The following is an 18,649-nucleotide window of genomic DNA, read 5'->3' as shown; positions in this document are numbered from 1 at the left end:
GGGGCAGCGGGGGCAGTCTGTCTGTCTGTCTGTCTGTCTGTGGGGAGCCAGCCTGCACTCTCCACCTGCAACACGATGCTGCCCCCCCACGGCGGGTCAGAGCAGCTGTCGGGACCCCGACAGTGCCCTGGCGGAATGGACTGTCAGGAGCAGGACAATTAGGCTTGCAGTGACAAGGGGCTCCATCCCCAGGTCCCCAGGTGCTTCTGCCCTCCCTGAATCTTACAATCCTACTGCCCCATGAAAGTGCGTCACTGCCTCGAGAGGGTGAGCTAGGGCAGCCTGGTCATTTCACAGACAAGGAAACTCGGGCTGGCCCCTCAGCCAGCCTGTCTCTCTCTCTCTCTCTCTCTCACACACACACACACACACACACAAACACACACACACACACACGTGTGCGCGCACTCCCTGAGCGCCTGCACTGGGAACAAAGACAAGAAAACTCCTTTAGAAACTGCAGAACAGAGCCTCGTCTAGCGGGGGTCCCCTGATAAAGGCCCCGTCCACCCAGAGTTCCTGGGAACTGAGCCCCCATGAATGGGCCTGGAGATCCAGCGCCCAGTGCGGCGTGGGCCGCATTCATCAACATGCAGGCCCCTGGGCCCCATCGCCGGGTGAGGGGCTTTCACGAGTCCCCAGAGCATCCAAGTCACGGTCCAGCAGCCCGCTGAATCTGTGGCTGCGGCCCAGCCTCCAGCAAAGGGCCCTGCTTTTCCCATGACCGGGCGGCCTCTCAACTCACCAGACCCCCCCACCGACTTCTCCCCCCCGCAGGAAGGCTTCCCCCCACCCGCTGCACCAGCCTGTTGCCCCAGAGAGGACCCAGGCCAGCTTTTCTGGGCCTGGGAGCTGGGGCGGGCACTTGGCCACTCCAGGTGGCCCGGCCCTTGAGATGGGGAGTTGGCTGCAGGACAGCCCCCCACCTCCCCCGCGCTGGCCCCGAGCACTCACCCCCATTCTCTGCTCCTCTCCCTCACTGCCTCATTGTGACAGAAGCGCTCCACCAGCCATCTCCGTGCCTTTGCCATATGCAGCTCAGGGCAAGGTACATGGGAAAAGTCTGCGCATCCTTGCTCTGACCCCAGCCTGCCTCCTCCGCAGCCAGCCCCGCTTGGGACTTAGCTCTGTAGGAGCTTCTCAAAGGCCTAGACGTGCGGGCTGCCAGCCCGGGCAGGGAGCCGTGCTGCAGCCTCCCGGCCAAGTACCGGCCTGCCTCTCTCTGCTCGGATGCCTCCTGTAACAGGGAGCTCCCTCTCTCCCCGAGCAGCCCGCTCAGGGCTCGCACACAGAGCTGCTTTGCCGAGCCCTCCCCTGCTTTCTGCATCTGCCTCCGCGGCTCTGCTGCAGCCCCCTCGCCCCCTCTGCCCTCGGCTCTTCACAGACAGCAAGCTCACTTCAGTCCTCTCCTTTCCGTGCTGAGGAGCGAGCCCCCCACCCACCAAGGGATCAGATTTGGGGTTCCTGTCACCGTCCCGATCACAGCCGTCTACACCTGTCCTGGGGCGCCTCTGCCCCTGCTCGGTGGGGTCTGGGACTGAGCCCTTTGCCCTGCTGTTCTGCAGAGAGCCCAGGGGAGGGCGCGGGTCTCCCCTCCCAGATCCAGCTGCTCAGATCTCTCTGTTAAGCGGCGTCTGAGCCCTCCGTTTTTTATGGCCCCTCTGCTAGTTGCCAGGGAGAACGCTCTCTATGCAACCCCCTGCCTTTTCTGCAGGAGCCGCTGGCTGGCGGCTGGCCGGCCCTGGTCAAGCCCGCAGCAGCGGCAGTAGCGACGGCGGTAGGCGGCCGTGGTGGGGCTGGGGGGCTCCCGAGACAGACAACACCAGACCGGGCTGGACTCCCCGCTTCCTAGCTATGAGACCACGCAATTCCCTTTACTTTTCAGAGCCTCTGTTTTTCCCTGTGCAATAGATACGAGAGGGGCTCCCTCCCCGTGAGATGAAATGAGATAAGAGTCGCCTAGCACACATCAGACACTTCATGAATGCTTATGGAGTAGACAGTGGGGCCCAGGGAGGGAGGTGCACATGTAACAAGTGGTGCGCAAGAAAGAAGACAGTCTGGCCTTTCGCGACCCTGCCCTGAATACAAACGGGAACCTTGCCTGCCAGAGACCCCTCTGCCGGCTTAATCGTACAAATCAAGTCAGCCAGAGGCAGCCCCTGGCCTGTGAGCTCACAGTAGATGCAGCAGGCGGTAGAAATGCATGCGAGCCCACATCTGCATTTAATACAGCAAGAATTTGCCTTGTATGTAACAGCACGCAGGGCCCCGGGGTAAGGCATGAGAAACACTTAGCTCTGCTGCCGCCGCCTGGAAGGGCTGGCTCAGGCAGGAGGTGGGGGGGTGCGTCTGGGAAAGAGAAACCCAGTGGGCTCTGGGCATCCCACAGACTGTGGGATCCGGGCATCCTCCCATGCACTCATTCTGCAAACCACCGCAGTGCACCTACCTTGTCAGGCCCAGACCCGAGTGGGAGGCTGGACCCCGAGCAGTGGCAGTCGGCTTCCTGTCCTGGAAGCTCAGTCTGGTGGGGGAGAGAGACAGGGAGTAAGTCAGTCACTGCACATCAAGTGATCCGGGTGGGGGGCGGGGATGATGGCAGGTGAGATTTATGGAGGCCTGTCTCGGGGCCAAGCCCTGAGCTGGGCTGCCTGCATAGGACTCACCCCAGGAAAAATTCTGAGCACCAGCCTCATAATCCCCATTGGGTTGATAAGGAAACTGAGGCAGGGGATTGTGAAGTCGCATACTCACCGTCTCTCAGCTGCTGTGAGGCCAGGCTGGGATGGAACCCCAGGCCGTCTGAAGCTCCCCACCACACCCTGCTGCTGAAGACTGCTCAGGAAGGCAGAGCCGAGTGCTGGGGGGGCGTGGGTGGGCAGGGGATGGATTGATTAGTTATAAGCACCTCCCAGCGGTGCTTGAGATCCCAGCTCCTCTGTGGCCCAATCCGTTTGAAGGGCAGATTCAAAATTAGGTGGTAGCACCTATGGGCAGAGGCTTATGAAAATGGCATTATTAACCTGACGTGGAGAGGGCCCTGCCCACCTCCAAGCAGATTGCAGATAGAGACGGAGGGGGCTGGGGCTTGTTTATGTGGACAGTGCGTGAGAGAGGATGGAGCACATCCGGGGGGGGGCCCGCCAGGGCTTCTTCGTGGGGAGGACTGGCTTTGGAGGGGATGAGGGCTTGATGACTGAGAAAGGGGAACAGGAGATAGTCTTCAGGGCAGCCCCTCACCTCAGGGAGATGCTCTAAGCTGGAACCCGCTCTGGGAGGGAGGGTCTCCGGCCCCTTTTCTGACTGGCACAGGGACTGTGAGCCTCCCTGCTCCTCAGTTTCCCCAAATGTCACTGTAAGAAAAACCCTTGTCCCCACACCTTCCCTCCTGCTGCCACGGCTGTTAGTCTCCAGACACCTGTCTGCGTGTTGGAGCAGTATTCAACAGGAGAGCGCTGGTTCCGGGAGGGAGGGAGCGAGGAGGGCGCGATGTGGAACGGGGGAGGGAGGGAGGAGAACCGGCCCCCGACTCACAGAGGCGGCTGAGCCAGGTCTGCAGCGGGCAGGACTTGGGCCACTTAAGATTTGTGCCAACTCACGGTGCAGTGGAATCAGACAGTCTGAATTCTTCAGACACCAGCCAAGGGTCTGTGGCGCCCCCAAGTGCCACAAGGGGGCCGCCTGGGCCGCATTTCTGAGCCCAGAAAGTGAGGAGGGGGACACCGTCAGTAGGGACCGGTTCTGTTGCTCTTGCAGGGGCGCTTTTAATTGCAGCATCGAGAGGGGGGCCGGGCCCTGTGCCCCGCTGGGGACAGCCGGGAGGGGTGGCAGGCTCTGGCTTGGGGTGGCTGCCGGCTGTGCCCCTCCCTCACTGAGGGCCCTGCTGCAATGCACCAGGCTGCGGGAGGGTCCTGGGGAGCTGTCCTGGGGCTGGCTTTCCAGAATGGGAAGCAAAGGAGGAGGGAGGGAGGGAGCTTTTCCAGAGTGGCGAGGTGCCTGGGAAGCCCACCGCACAGAGAGTCTGGCAGCTGTAGAAGGGCCAGGGATCGGGGAGAGGAGGAGGTGGGTGGCTGTGGTCCACGGGGTCTGGGGAAATTGGCTGGACCTGGGGTGGAGTGTTAGTCAGTTTGCCGTGGTGATAAGACTGATGCAGAGGAGGGGGCTGAGTGGGGGGGGAGGGTAGGGGGTAGGTGAGGCGGGGGAGAAAGGGGCTGAGAACGCTGAGAGCAGCTTGGTGCACGGTTTTAGGGCAAAAGCACTAATTCTTTTCCTCCCCAAAAGGCAATTAAGAAAATAGCAAAAAATAAAAAAAATAAAAAAGGCATTTGAAAGCTAGACAGCTCAAGCCTTACCAGCCAAGCTGGTCTCAGGAAGGACTCATCAGGTGGGCAGCTCTGCCTTGGAGAAGGGAGGTGCCAGCAGGTCCTTTTGGAACCAGTGAAAAGGTTGCAAGGGCCAGGACATCTTCGGGAGGAGGAAAGGGGCCAGGGAGGGGGCAGGAGGGCCTGGAGGGAACATGGAGGGGTCCGAGGGAGGCAGGAGGGCCTAGGGGTGGCTGGTGGGCATCTCATTCTGCAGCACCCTGTACGTTTGCACTTTCTCCTTAATCCACCCAACTTAGAATGGCTTGCTCCTACCAGCCCTGGCCCCTTTCTTGTACCTTCTCCACTTGGAGGCATTCATTCCTATGAATCAGCTCCCTAATACCCCCAACACTTTGTTTGGATGCTGGGCTCCTTTGCTTTTTTCAATGGCTTCCCCTCTCCTACCCCCTCACCTCCTGCACTTTATTTTTACCTGTTGATCTTTAAAACCTGCAATTATGTAAAACTTGAAATAACACAAAAGTAGAGGAAATAATACGTATTTTCAATCACAATTGACACAGTTTCCACATGGCTGCCACCCAAGTGCCACAGCTCTCAGCCCCTCTTGTTCTGTCTGAGCCTTGTACTATCCCCTTGTACTGGAATCAAGCAAATTCCAGACACCACATTGTTTCCTCGGAGCATGTTTCAAGGCCTATCTCTAAAAAAGAAGGACTCTTTTCTGTTTTAAAAACATAACCACAATGCCACTTGCACAGTTAAAAAATTAACAGCCTTTCCTTAATGTCATCCAACATCTATTCAGCATTCGAATATCCCCAATTGACTCATAAATTTCTTTTACAGTTGGCTTGTTCAAATCAGTGTCCAAATTCTTTCCTGCGCTTTACAGGGGACACTGGGATGACAGCAGGTAAGTACAGATACAGATTCAGGGGTCTGACTATACACCCTGACCTTAAGTGAGTAACCCATTCTCCCTCAGTAAACCTCAGTTTTCTTACTGAAAATGGGGCAACTGCTGAGTCTCTCCCAGGGTCATTTAGAGGCTCAGAGACAGTGCACGGGAAGGCCCCAGCCCTGTTTCTAATACGTAATAGACACGCAGCAAACAGGAGGTGCTAGCATATTCTTTTTTTTCTGGAATCATTTAAAGGGGAATTGGGCTGGGGTAGGCAAAACAGAACTGGCTATCATCCACAAAACAAAAGGCTCCTGGCAGTCCAGGCCCCCTGACTGATTAAGACAGTACATGAACTACATCTGAATGAGGGCGGTCTGCAGTCTGGGGACTGGGACCTCCGGCTGGCTCAGAACCGTGACCCCACAGCGGAACAACAGCCCAGGACCTACCAGGGACCCCGCTGGTTGCCGATCCACTAGATGGCGCACTCTGCTGTGAGTCTAGGAGGGACCACTACCCCAAACCGCTCTGGCCACCACCCAGCCCCTGGGACCGCATGGGGATGCACACTACTAAAACACTGCAGATAATTTCTAAAAAGCATTTCTCAATATGTCATGCAAGATGTACTGGTTTTCTCCCTGTATAAATCCTGGCCCAATTGCAGAAGCAGAGGGAATGAACATTTAATGATAATTTGCTCATTCCATGCATTGGTATGTCCACTCTCTTTAAATCCTCACCCCAGCTATGACTGATTTCCCTTTATTTTACAGATGAGAGGACCCTGAGAAGTTAGTGACTTGTCCAAGATCAGCTAGGAAGCAGGACCCAGGACTGCAATCCAGGTTTGTCTGATTCCTGTGCATAATATGGAGAGGTGGAAGGATGGATGTTCAGTCGGCTGGATGGATGGATGCTTGCCTCAGTGAGGCACGAGCAGATGGAGGGATGGTGTGCTGGCTGATGCATGCTGGTGAGATGGGTGAATGAATTCAAGGGCAGAGGGTGGATAGATGGATGAGTGAGAGAGAAGAGTCAGTTTCTCACCAACATCAAAGGCTTACTTGGTCTCTGAAGAGATGTTTCCTGTGAGTGGAGCTTGCTGGAGAAGCTCCTGCCTTTTGTTCTGCCTCTGAGCAAACTGACTGGCTCAGGTGGCTCTGGCGCAACAGGTGGGCTGCCAGCTCACAGGGACCAAGCCCCAGCTGTGGTGCTGGAGCTTCTCAGCAGCAACTCTCAGTCCCAGCAGTTTTCACACTGCACTGAGAAGCAGCAGGCAGCCTCCTTCCCCTGGCTCTCCTGGATGACTAAGCCCTGAGCCCAACCGCATGCTCAGTCCTTTTGTAGCCCCTTGGCATAATTTTATCTTCTTTAAATCATCACAGTGACCCTCAGTGATAGCAATTACCACCCTCAATTAAGATACAAGAAAACTGAGGTTTAGGAATGCTAAGTGACTGGCCCCAAATCATGCAAGGAACAGTACGGAATCGGGATTTGAACCCCAGTCTGCTTTTTCCTTCCAAACTCATACCCCCTTCCCATTTCTTTTTCTCTAAGACTGTGTCTGAAAAAAAAATTAAACCCTTGGGGTTAACCCATGTTAGACCCACCCTCCTGGTCTATCAGGGAGCTGGACCTCTTATCCCCCAGACTCTAAATTTATTTCTCAAGTAACACCTTCTCTAGTTTGTCCTATTTGTGACTATCACACATATAAGGGTCAACTATACCACTGACATCTTGCAGTATAATTAATCAAGTCAAATTTCTGGTGGTTCCTATGATAACTGAATACTAAGGGAAGCAGATGTATAAAATGACTCAGGAGCCTGAAGGAGTACAAGGCAAGGAGAGAAGGAATCAGACAGAGGGCTGAAGGGCAAATCAGCAAGCCTCCCTGAAGACCTGGCTTTCAGCAGATATGTTTTGATAACCTGCGTATGGGCTAAGTCCTGTTACACACATCCCAGATGCTCAGGTTTAATTCCCAGGTCTGCTGTTTACTAGTTTTGTGAGTATGTAACCTCTGTGCCTCAGTTTCCTCAGTTGTAATATGGGGACACCAACAGCACCTTAGTAATGGGTACTTGAAAATTAAATGAGTCAAACATTTAAAGAGTTTAAAACAATGTTTCTCATATGGTTAGTATTCAATAAATATTCCATTACAGTTAAAATTGTAATTGTCATAACTATTTTTATTGAGATGGTATTTAATATCTCTGATTGCTAAGAATCATTATCCACATTTTATAGATAGCTGAACAGGTGCTCAGAGAGGTGTATGAGTTTGCTTTTGGAGAGGGAGTCCATGAAATAAAAACACATATAAATTTAAGACGAGAAGATTTTAGCTCTAGTTAGGGAAATGAGAATTATACACACTAAATGGACAGGATCAATCTAATGAAATATTAAGTCCTGGAATAGGAATTTCCTGGGGTATTGAGAATTACAGAGAGGTTGAATGGGAGCTGAAAAGAAGCTGAGTAGATGAAGGGCAAGATGAGCAATTAAGTTGTCTGGTTCAACTTCATGGCTTCTAGAAGCAGTGGGCAAGTTCCCCCAGTATTCTCATATATGTTCTTACCAAATTTCTTTCTCTATCTATTTTGTGTGTGGGGGGGGTGAGGAGAAAATAATCACTTTATAAATATTTCTTTGTTTGCTCTTTTGAGTATGGCCAGTTGGAACGAAGAATTGTTCCGAGGAGTCTTAGCTCATGTAGGGCATGAGGACTGGCTGACCTCCTCCCATTTCTGGGCAGGGTATTTGCAACTAAAGCCTCAGCAGAGTGCAGCTGCCTGGGGGGAGAGGGGAGTACTGGGTGGGGGAAGTACATTTGGATGCCCTCCTACCCCAGACAGGATATGGGGCTAGCATCTGTGCTGACTTGCTGGGCTGTGTTTTGCGCATGCTCCGATTTCAGCATGACCTGACACTGGCTCTGTGCAACTATATCCACTGCGTCTTCTTTAAGAAAGGCAGTGTATTTACTCACCCAGGGCTATTAGTATATCCTGGAGACGCTCTGTGCTCCTGGGACTGCCTGTGTGGGAGGTCACACAAGCCCTCCCATTCACCCACACACTCGTTCCCACACTCACCTTGGAGGCTGACAGTGGGGCGTCAGAGAGCAAGAACTGCCACAAAAATGAGGCAGTGGGGGTAAGTGGGTAAAACAGACTCTGGAGCTTAGCATCCTCCTTGCTGTGTGACCATGTGTAAGTCACTTCACCTTTCTGAAGCTCAGTTCCCCCGTGTGTAAAATGGGACTAAGAATGTCTGCTCCAGTATCACCTTCTCAGGGAGGCTTTCTCGTGGTTGTTGGCTATTGCTCCCCCTTCTGCTTTATTTTTCTTCAGAGTTCTTATCACTGTGTCCTATCCTGCATATTGTACGTACTTTCAATATTGTCTGTTCTGTCTCCACCCAAGGGATGTTAGCTCTCAGATTTTGTCTGTTCTGGTCATTGCTGTATCCCAGGACCTAGATCAGTGCCTGGCACAAAATGTGGGCTCAGAACTTTTGGGGGGGAAGAAAAACAGAGATACTGTTGAATTGTACGCACCCCAGAGGACTGTCAGTGCATACGCCAAGCAGGCAGCATGGTGCCTGGAGCAGTGTATGCATTCAATCAATATTGGCTAATTATGATTATTATGTCTAATTCGCAGGGCTGCTGTGAGGATCAAACAAGATAATGTATGCTAAAGCATGCCATGACCACTACGTGCTGGGTGCAGGAGGTACAACATTAATGATCCTCTGATGCTTGGAGGGAACTTGCACTTAAACTTGATGCTTTTCACTTCCACACCACCTGGGAGGGAGGGCAGACTGGTGGATTATTGGCACCTGAGTCTCAGAGCGGGGACGGGCCTTGCCCAGGCCATGCAGTATAATGAAGGCAAAGGCAGGAGCCTAGGTTCCCAGCCTGGTGGTCTTCCCGTGACTCCCTTAGGAAAGTCCCCAAGCGGATATATGTATGTATATATTACATTATACACACATAATCATGACGTATGTATCTTTTAAAACTTAGTCTATTTTTAATGTTTCATGTCTCAAGAGTTGTACCGTGGTCAGTGTGCTGGGCACCTACCAGGACAGTCTGGGAGGGTAGGGGGGAAACTGGCTATATTGTCAGTAAGGGTCAGAGTAGAGGCATTTGTAGTTTCTGGGAAACGACTTGATCATCAAGAATCTCCTGGCATAGACTCCCCCGAGGGCAGCCCCATTTCATGAAATGAATTTTAGTTTTCTAAAGCGCATCCCTTAGTTGGATTTCTGTTTTCCAGGGCACTTGTTTAAGCTTTGATGCCGTGTCCAAAAAAGAACAGATCCCAACAATTTCCTGCCCGAGGCCCATCCTTCCCGAAACCCTCGGCTTGGCCTGAGCATCGAGATAATTCGTTTCTCTGATCAGACTGGGAGCTGTTTGGCCAGCTGGGTGGGCGGGTGGGCCGGGGAGGGGGTGGTGTGCAGGGTGGGAGCTGCTTGAGGAACTGTCGGTAGTTCACTGCACCCTCACGCTGGACCCATGAGGGTGCTGCTGTCCTCAGTCTACAAATCGCACAAGTCGGGGCACAAGACAGAGAGGCCAGGTCACGTCTCTGCAGTTACACAGCTCATGAGTGCCTGCTGGGGTGGAACCTGGTCTGTCTGTCTGTCTAGCACCACAGCTCGGGCGCTGCTGCAGAGGGAAGAAAGATTTGGGTGAGGGCTCAGAGACAGGGTGGGGGTGGGAGACTTTACCTGCTTGCCTTTGGTGGGAAAATAATGGCTAATTCTGCTTAGGGACTAGTGCTGCGACTATCTTACAGATGGGGAAACAGGCACATAGAGGTTCGCTAACTTTCCTGAGGCTGCCCAGCTTGTCAGGGTTTGAGGCTGGATTTGGAGGCAGGCAGTGTGGTGTTGAGCCCATGTGCCCTAACCATTGGGAGCGGTGTCTTATGGCTGTGAGCACATAGTCAGGCAAAGTGAAGATGGCACACAGTTCAAGGATCTCCGTTTGAGTCCTTGTACCGTCCCCTGGCGGGTGTGCTCTTCAGTGAGTCACATGGATTCATGCTCCCCCTTGACAGAGCCCTGCAGAGGCACTGCAAGCCAGTGGCCCTTCGAAAATATTTGTAAAGAATCCACACGTGTGATTTTTGTATATATGTAATATATAAATCACATACGTGATTTATATATATATAAAAGGGGAAGGGGAGGGTATTCGGGAGATTTGGGAGCGACCATTGAAGGCAGAGGGCAGCAAGGGGCTAAGAGCAGGGGGAGTGGAGGTGGGGGCCACGCATGGTTGTTGTATAGGCTTTAAGAATCCGTAAACTAAGAGAGGGGCAACCCTGGGGCAGTGGCCAGAAGTGACCTGAACCAAGGATCGTGATTAATTCTCCACAACCAAGGGCTATAAAGAGATCGGAGTGGTTTGTGGTTATTAATTTTATTATTAAAAAGAATAAAGAGTCAAGAAATAATGTAATAAAGGCCTTGAATACAGTCATTGTGAGAATGTGTTCTGGACAAAAGATTATGATTAATCCAGGTCTGCTTACCTGACATTAACAAACAAAAAAGGTCTAGGCTATTTTCTTCCTTTTAATGGGGCTTTATGTTCCATAGAATGGGCACATGGGGGTTTTTCACAGGACATGTAAGATCTTTGTGGGGAAGGCAACTGTAGATGGGTGTAGGCGGGGCTTAATGGGTTTTACTGAATAGTTAAAAATTAATGAATGCATAAATAAAATTAAAGAGGTCCAAGCATGGACCAGTGATGAGGATGTGTTTTTAAACAAGGGTTATGAGTAATCTGTTGTATCCAACTGTAGTTATTAAAAAAACAAAACAAAACAAACAGAAACAAAGCCCAATGAATTCAAGGTGTTGGGATGGTGAGTAGGAAGCATATCAACAGTTATATAGATGGTCATTGGTCTGGGGCTGGATGGTGGCTTTGAGTGTATTTGCTGTATAGTTAAATATGAATTAGATGAGTAACAAACTGAGGGTTGCTGGGGGAGGCGGGGCTGTGGGGACAGGGTAATTGGGTGATGGGCATTAAGGACGGCACGTGATGATCATTGGGTGTAATACGCAACTGATAAATTATTGAACACTACATGTGAAACTAATGATGTACTGTATGTTGGCTAATTGAATTTAAATGAAAAATTTAAAAAAATGGATTAGATGAGTAAATAAAATAAACGACAGAATGAAAGAGGGCTGATAATGAAGCACCAAAGATAATGTTTTATGAATTATGGATTAAGATTAATACACTTATGTACAATTGTGGACCATTTAAAACCATAAAACAAAACAAAGCTCTTATCTCTGTGGATAAGAAGCATTGGAATAGAAGTACTAATATAAGTGCTGATTGATATTTTTGTTCTGCGTTAGTGCTGACCTTATGTGTTTATTATATTTAAAAAAATAAGTAAAAACAGTAAAAGGGACATGTAGGAAACAATGATGTGATTATACCTGGAATCAAAGATTGTTATTACCTCAATTCTGCATACCTGAGTCCATTAGGAAGAAGATCTGGGCTGGTTCCTTTGTGGGTAAGAAGCATAGAGACAGATGCTTAAAATGGCTGTTATTCTTGTTTTTGATTAGGTCATGCATGTTTATTATAATAAGATTATTAAGTGAAAGGCCAATGGTGAGAGTGTGTCATGAACCAAATTGTGATTCATCTTGAGCTGCTCATCCAACAGCCATTAAAGAATACCTGGTTGTTTCATCCTTTTTAATACGTGCCTTGTGTTCCACAGAATGGAGGCCCCAGGGTGGGTCTAATGACACTCTTGTTGATGAAGATCTTGGCTGTGAACTCTGTGGAAAATGAGCCATGGACCAACCAACGTGAGTGATGGTTAGTGTTACTGTTCTAAGGTTGGCTGGTTGGCTGATGGGTGTGTGTGTGTGTATGCATTATTAAACATGAACAGGCACAAATAAAATCAAAGATGGTCAAGCATAGACCAATGAGGAGACTGCGTCATGAACCAAGGTGATGAATCTCATCTGGCATAACTGTCACCAAGTTAAAAAATAATATAACTAGGTTGCTCTCTGTGTAGGAGATGAGCAAATAAAAACAATTACATTCATATATATTAATTGTATACATGTATATAACATGTATATAACATGTATATCTCTTTATATAGATATAATTGTTACTTTTTCTTACTCTTGGGTTGAGTGGTGAGTTCCTGTTTATTGATTTATTAAAAATAAATGAATGTGTACATAAAATAAAAAAAGATTAAGCATGGACTAATGAAGACAAGATTTATGATTTATGATTACATAATCCTGCAAATTTGAAGGACATTAAAAAAATCTAAGCTATTTTATTTTAAAAGTATTTTACTATTAATTTATACACTATGGTTTATATAGGCACTTCTGCATTGATAAATTTGGGTGTTAACTTGGCAAAAGTGATGCTCAGAGAGACAGATAATGGTACTTTTCTGTTTGTTGGGTAAGATTCATAGGTATTCTTTTACAGTTTTTTGAAAGGAATAGATAAAATTAAAAAAGGCCAAGTGTAGACCAATGAGAGTAATGATTCATAAACTGAGGCTCATTATTTTAATTCCACACAAGTGAAAGCCATTGAAAATGATCCAGGGTGTTCAGTTTTTAAACAGTTGCCTTCTGTTGCACAAAATGGACACACCATAGTTCATTTAATCGTGCAATATTTATGAGGATGTTGAATCTTATTTGGACGGATAAGGTACGTAAAGAAAATGTAAGTAATAGTTGATGTTCTTAAATCTTTGCTGGGAAGTTGTTCAAGGGTGTTCATAACTAAGTAAATACATGAGTGAACAAATTAAGGAATAAAACAAGAGATGGCAAACATGGTCCTATGATGATAATATCTCATGATCCCAGGATTAAGATTATTCTAATTCTGTACATCTAAGTTCCATTCAAAAAAATGTATTGGTTAAGGAGTAGTCAATACTGTTGTTTTTGCATGATGGTGTGTTGGATGTTGATTTTAGTACTAAAAACAAATAAATAATTACATAAATGCATAAAATACAGGAAAGGCCAAAACATGGACTGGTGATGAGAAGGGCCCAATGATTACAGTTAATTCAGTTCTGCGCTTTTGACCTCTATCAAAATAATCTAGTCTGTTTCATTCCTTTTACCAGCTACTTTGAATTATTTCACTGTGTATATATACATAGTTTATTTAAACAATTCTCCATGGATAAAGATCTAAGATGCTAATGCTGAGCAAGGAGCACAAAGGGAGAAGAAAGATAATGTCAGTGTTCTTCCTGTAAGAGTAAGAGATTGAATTTATGGGTGCTCATTAAAACTTCTTTAGAAATGACCAAATCAAACAAGAAAGAATCAGCATGGACCAGTGATCAAGAACTATAATTAATCCTATTTAGCTTCGTTAGAAAAAGTTCTAGACTACTCCGTGAAGATAAAGAGTATTCATTAGTGTTGCCCAATAGGGTTCTCTGCAGTGATGGATGTGTTTTATATAATTTGTTCTGTCCAATATGGTAGCCACTAGCTACGTGTGACTCTTGAGCACATGAAATGTGGCTAGTGTGTATGAGGAACTGAATTTTTAATTGATTTTTATTAAATTTTAAATTTAAATAGTCATGTGTGACTAATGGCTCCTCTCTTAGTCAGTTGTGTTGGGTAGTTGGGTAATGGGAGTTTTTTGAATATTAAATATGAATAAATAATTATATAAATCAATAATACACAAATTAATAATAGAGGATTAGTTATAGGCTAGAGATGAGAGTGTCTCATGAAACAAAGATTATAATTAATTCAGTTCTGTACAACTGAGATTCACGGGCAAAAAAGTCTTAGGTTCATGGAGGAAAGACATAGGCTTATTAATTTATTTTATCAATTGTTTATATTACCTTGTCTGGGTGTTCCACAGTTTATGTGAACATTTCTCTAACACTGAAGATCTTTGTATCTTGGTGGGAGAAGATAAAAAATGTACTGTCCAAGTCATAGGTGGAGGGCTGAATAGTGGTTTTGTCAATATTCATTACATTATTATATTATTTACTTTAAAAATGAAAAATAAATAATAGTCCATGCATGGTACAAGGATAATAATGTAACATGGACTGAAGTTTGTAATTCATACGTCACCACAACTGCAGTCCATAAAACTTTATCCTAATGGAGGGGAGGAAGCATCCCTTTCATTAGGCCCTATTAAGCAAGGTCTTTTTTAAAAAAAGGTGAAAGAGGACTCTTCATTCATTTTACATTTGTTTAATATTTCATTTTATGTTCCATCACTCTCAATTTACACATTCCACCATTGATGAAGATTTGGGTGTCTAACAGGTTGATAGAGAAACACAAGTAAAGATTGTTGGTGAAAGGTTGGTGAGGTAAAATGAGATGTTCCTGGATTGCCTTCGTTATGTATTTGAAATTTGACCAAATTAAAGAAAGACTAAAATAAGAGGGCCACGCATGGTTATGATGGGTGTGGGTTTGCATGAAGAATGATGGATCCGTATGCGCAACAGTGAGTACATTGTAGAAAGAGATCTAGTGTATTAGTTCTGGGAGAAATTAAACAAAAGACAGAAGTTAGTGATATTCTTTTACCTTTCTCCTGCTTTGTTGTGATTCATGAATATGATCAAATAATTTTTAGTCAATGAATGAATGAACGAACAAATGTATAAATGGATAAATAAACAGTCCCAAGCCTAGACCAATGATGAGTACCCTGGGGTGTCTGAACCGAGGATTTTGATTAAACCCTGTAACTCTGAGGTCCATCATAAAAACAAACCTCATTTCTTGTCTTGGCGGGACATGAATTGTCGCAGAAGTTAGGAATACAGGCATCTTGCTTGTGGCTTTGGTACATCTTAGGTATGGGTCCTTTTATTAGTGAATCCCTGTGTGAGTACATAAAGAAACATATCCATGAATAATGACAATGAGGGCTAGGTATTTGCCAGTTATGAGAGTATCTAATGAGAAATAAATTATTATTAAAACGTTTCTGAGGAGCTGAGTTCCAGGAAGTGAAGAGTTCAAGGCTTTTACCATATTTTATCAGAAACACGTAGGCAGATGTCTGTAAGCATCAGTGTTGCTTCTGGGTTGGTGGTTGTTAATTTTGTTAAGAATTTTATTAAGAAAAGGGGGAAAAAAGGGAAGCATAAGAAATACTGATTACAGAATACTTAATTAAGGAAGCATGGGCCAGTGTTAATGTGTTACGTGAGAGGAGTTATGATTAGATCAGTTATTCTCAATCAGTATCATTTTTGAAAAACACATCTGTTTTTCTGTGGGTATTTGAGTTTATGGGAAAATATTAGTATTATTTAGGTATGTCTAGGTATATAGTTTCACAAATTTTGATGATATTATAAGTGAATGAAGGAAGAGATTATTTTTTATTTTTATTTATTTATTTATTTATTTATTTGATAGAGAGATAGCGAGAGCAGGAACACAAGCATGGGGAGTGGGAGAGGGAGAAGCAGGCTTCCCACTGAGCAGGGAGTCAGAGGCAGGGCTGGATCCCGGGATCCCAGGATCCCAGGATCCCAGGACCATGACCTGAGCCGAAGGCAGACGCTTAACGACTGAGCCACCCAGGCGCCCCAGGAAGAGATTATTTAAAAAAGGGCATTTATGTATCCATGAGGATAATATATCGTTAGAGGAAGTTCATTATTAATCTTGCTCTACCTTTCAGATGTCCATATAAGTAAAAGCGGTTGGTTTGGGGCTCTGCCCGCTTTGGGTAAAGGGCGTAGAGGCAATTACTTGTAATAGTATTTTGCATTTTTTTTTTTTTTAAAGAGAAAATACGAACAAGTCATTCCATGAGCAAATAAGCCAAAACCAAACAAACAAAGGAATAAGTTTATAAGGTACAGTCAAGCATGGATCATTGATGAGAATATGTCAAGAAATGAAAATGTAAATTTGTCAAATTCTAATCAAGGAAGATCCATAAAAAAGGCAGTCTAGGCTCGGACCTGTGTGGTTAGGGTTTAATACACAGGATTTGGAACAGGAATAGTTCTTAATTCTTCTACTAAGATGTAGATTTAGCAGTTGTCATTATATTACATACATTAAAAATTACAGACATCAGTAAATAAAAAGGTGGCCGTTTTTGGGCTAATAATGGAAATGTGATTAAAAAGGGATTTATGATAAATCTAGTACAGTAAGACTAAGGTGTCTTTAAAAAAATTTTAAATCTGTACTGCTTCTTCAGTTTTCTAAAATCTGCTTTTTACTCCACAGATTCAATCTGATTTCTTCATTCTCCCATGAGGAAGCTCTTGGCTGTCCCTTCTGTGGATAAGGAGCAAAGTGACTCATGTAAGTGACAGAGTTTGTGTTCTTGGTGTGGAGGTAATTCATGTGGGTTTTTTGTGGGATTGTTTCAAAGGAAGAATGGCCACTGTAAACATAAGTGAAATCAGACACACCAGGCTCGGACCACAGCTGGGAATGTGTAATGAACCACATATTAAGACAAGGACCTTTTAGTTTAACTGAGATCCATTAGAAAGAAAGTTTGAGGGGTTTGCATCCATTTTCAGAGTTCCTTAATATTGCATTTTATTTCTACACCACATTCTAAGAACATTCTCTATTGATAACTATCTAGGTTGTTAAATCTTTGAGGAAGGAGCACCTGGGAAGATACAAAGTGTTGCCAGTGTCCTAGTTAGGGAGAGAGTCAAATGGTAGCTTGAGTGTACTATTTTTAAAATATGAAGAAATTAAGTGAAAGATGAGCAAGCAGAGCTCAGTCAAACACATGGGATGGGTATGAAGCAAGTTTATTGATTAACACATATGTGCAACACTGAGGTCCAATTAAAAAGAGATCTCATTTACTAGCTCTGTGGGAAAGAAGCCTGTAAACAGCTCCCTGCAATATTCAAAGATCTTGTTCCTGGGTTTTTGTGATTCATAGGAAGTGCTTTTTTTAAATCAGCTAGGCCATGAATGAAGTAATCAATAAATAATGCATAAACAATCAATACACAATGTATAAATAAATGAAGTAAAAGAATGTTGAGCTTGGATCAATGATGAGTAGTTCTGGGGTATATGAATCAAGAATTTTGATTAAACCCTAAACTCTGAGGTCCATATAATACTGTAGGTTAACCACACAGAAATTGAAATTTAAAAGAAAGAAAATAAAGAAACCTAGTCATTTTCTCTAAGGGAATAGAGTTCAAGCCCCTTGGGGATCTGGTTCTTAGGTCTTAAGTGATTGTTGTGTATGGATTGTATTGATGTAAGTGAATCAGTGAATGCATGAATAAATGAATGTGTAAGTGAATGAAGACAAAGAAGGTCACCTGTGAATCATTTATGAGAGTGTATCCTGAAACAAGCATTATTGGTAATATATTTATTTAATACCAAGTTTCAATATAATACATAGGTAAAAGCTGTTGCTCCCTTTATAGCACATAGGACGGCCAGACACGTAGGAGCACACGCAGATGTATCTATATGCGCATGTCTGCAGGCTGGATTGGTGGGAGTTTGCTGGTTGTTGGTTTTGTTTAGAGGAAGGAAAAAATGTTTACGTAAACCGATGATTACGTAACTCTCTCATTGCAAAGAAGCAAGAATGGGCCAGTGTTGAGGATGCGCTGTGTGACATCAGTCATGATTAATTTAATTGTGTTCACTGAATTTTATTTAAAAACACAAAATGAAAAGGGACATATTTATTTCTATGGGTAATGAGTGTGTGGGTGTGGGCAACTGTTAGTATGTTTAGGTGTTTGAGTATAGGGTCTGTAGAATCTCAGGTAGTTCTATATTGTGGTAAGTTATTGAATGAATATGATCATTTTATTTCATTTTTTAATTTATTATTTTTCTTTTCTTTTTTTTTTAAAGATTTTATTTATTTATTTGACAGAGAGAGACACAGCGAGAGAGGGAACACAAGCAGGGGGAGTGGGAGAGAGAGAAGCAGGCTTCCCACAGAGCAGGGAGCCCGATGCGGGGCTCGATCCCAGGACCCTGGAATCATGACCTGAGCCGAAGGCAGACGCTTAACGACTGAGCCACCCAGGCGCCCTTATTTCATTTTTTTAGAGGGAAAGGCAGAGGGAGAGGGAGAGAGAGACTCTTTTTTTTTTTTTTTTTAAAGATTTTATTTATTTATTTGAGAGAGAGAATGAGAGAGAGCACATGAGAGGGGGGAGGGCCAGAGGGAGAAGCAGACTCCCCGCCGAGCAGGGAGCCCGATGCGGGACTCGATCCAGGGACTCCAGGATCATGACCTGAGCCGAAGGCAGTCGCTTAACCAACTGAGCCACCCAGGCGCCCGAGAGAGAGA

The 18,649-nt window shown here is 45.7% G+C and overlaps 1 long non-coding RNA gene and 2 other non-coding genes across 3 annotated transcripts in view; all 3 read left to right on the top strand.

Moving 5' to 3' along the window:
- Positions 1-18,649, top strand: part of LOC115938014 (uncharacterized) — a 61,293-nt gene that overhangs the window by 8,017 nt on the left and 34,627 nt on the right. Inside the window, exons 6-10 of the long non-coding RNA XR_014148288.1 lie at positions 5,178-5,244; positions 6,012-6,083; positions 8,919-8,990; positions 12,039-12,139; positions 16,576-16,653. This is a non-coding gene — a long non-coding RNA (uncharacterized LOC115938014). The remainder of the gene's footprint in view (positions 1-5,177; positions 5,245-6,011; positions 6,084-8,918; positions 8,991-12,038; positions 12,140-16,575; positions 16,654-18,649) is intronic.
- Positions 15,010-15,081, top strand: LOC115937862 (small nucleolar RNA SNORD113/SNORD114 family). The gene has a single exon (XR_004073086.1). It is a non-coding gene; the product is annotated as a small nucleolar RNA SNORD113/SNORD114 family (small nucleolar RNA).
- On the top strand, positions 17,366-17,437 carry LOC115937869 (small nucleolar RNA SNORD113/SNORD114 family). The gene has a single exon (XR_004073093.1). It is a non-coding gene; the product is annotated as a small nucleolar RNA SNORD113/SNORD114 family (small nucleolar RNA).

Source organism: Leptonychotes weddellii, chromosome 9, assembly GCF_054177405.1.
Source record: "Leptonychotes weddellii isolate Sample4059 chromosome 9, ASM5417740v2, whole genome shotgun sequence".
NCBI classification, from domain to species: Eukaryota; Metazoa; Chordata; class Mammalia; order Carnivora; family Phocidae; genus Leptonychotes; species Leptonychotes weddellii.
Note: the sequence above shows the minus strand (reverse complement) of the source record. Positions and strands in the feature narration are given on the sequence as shown.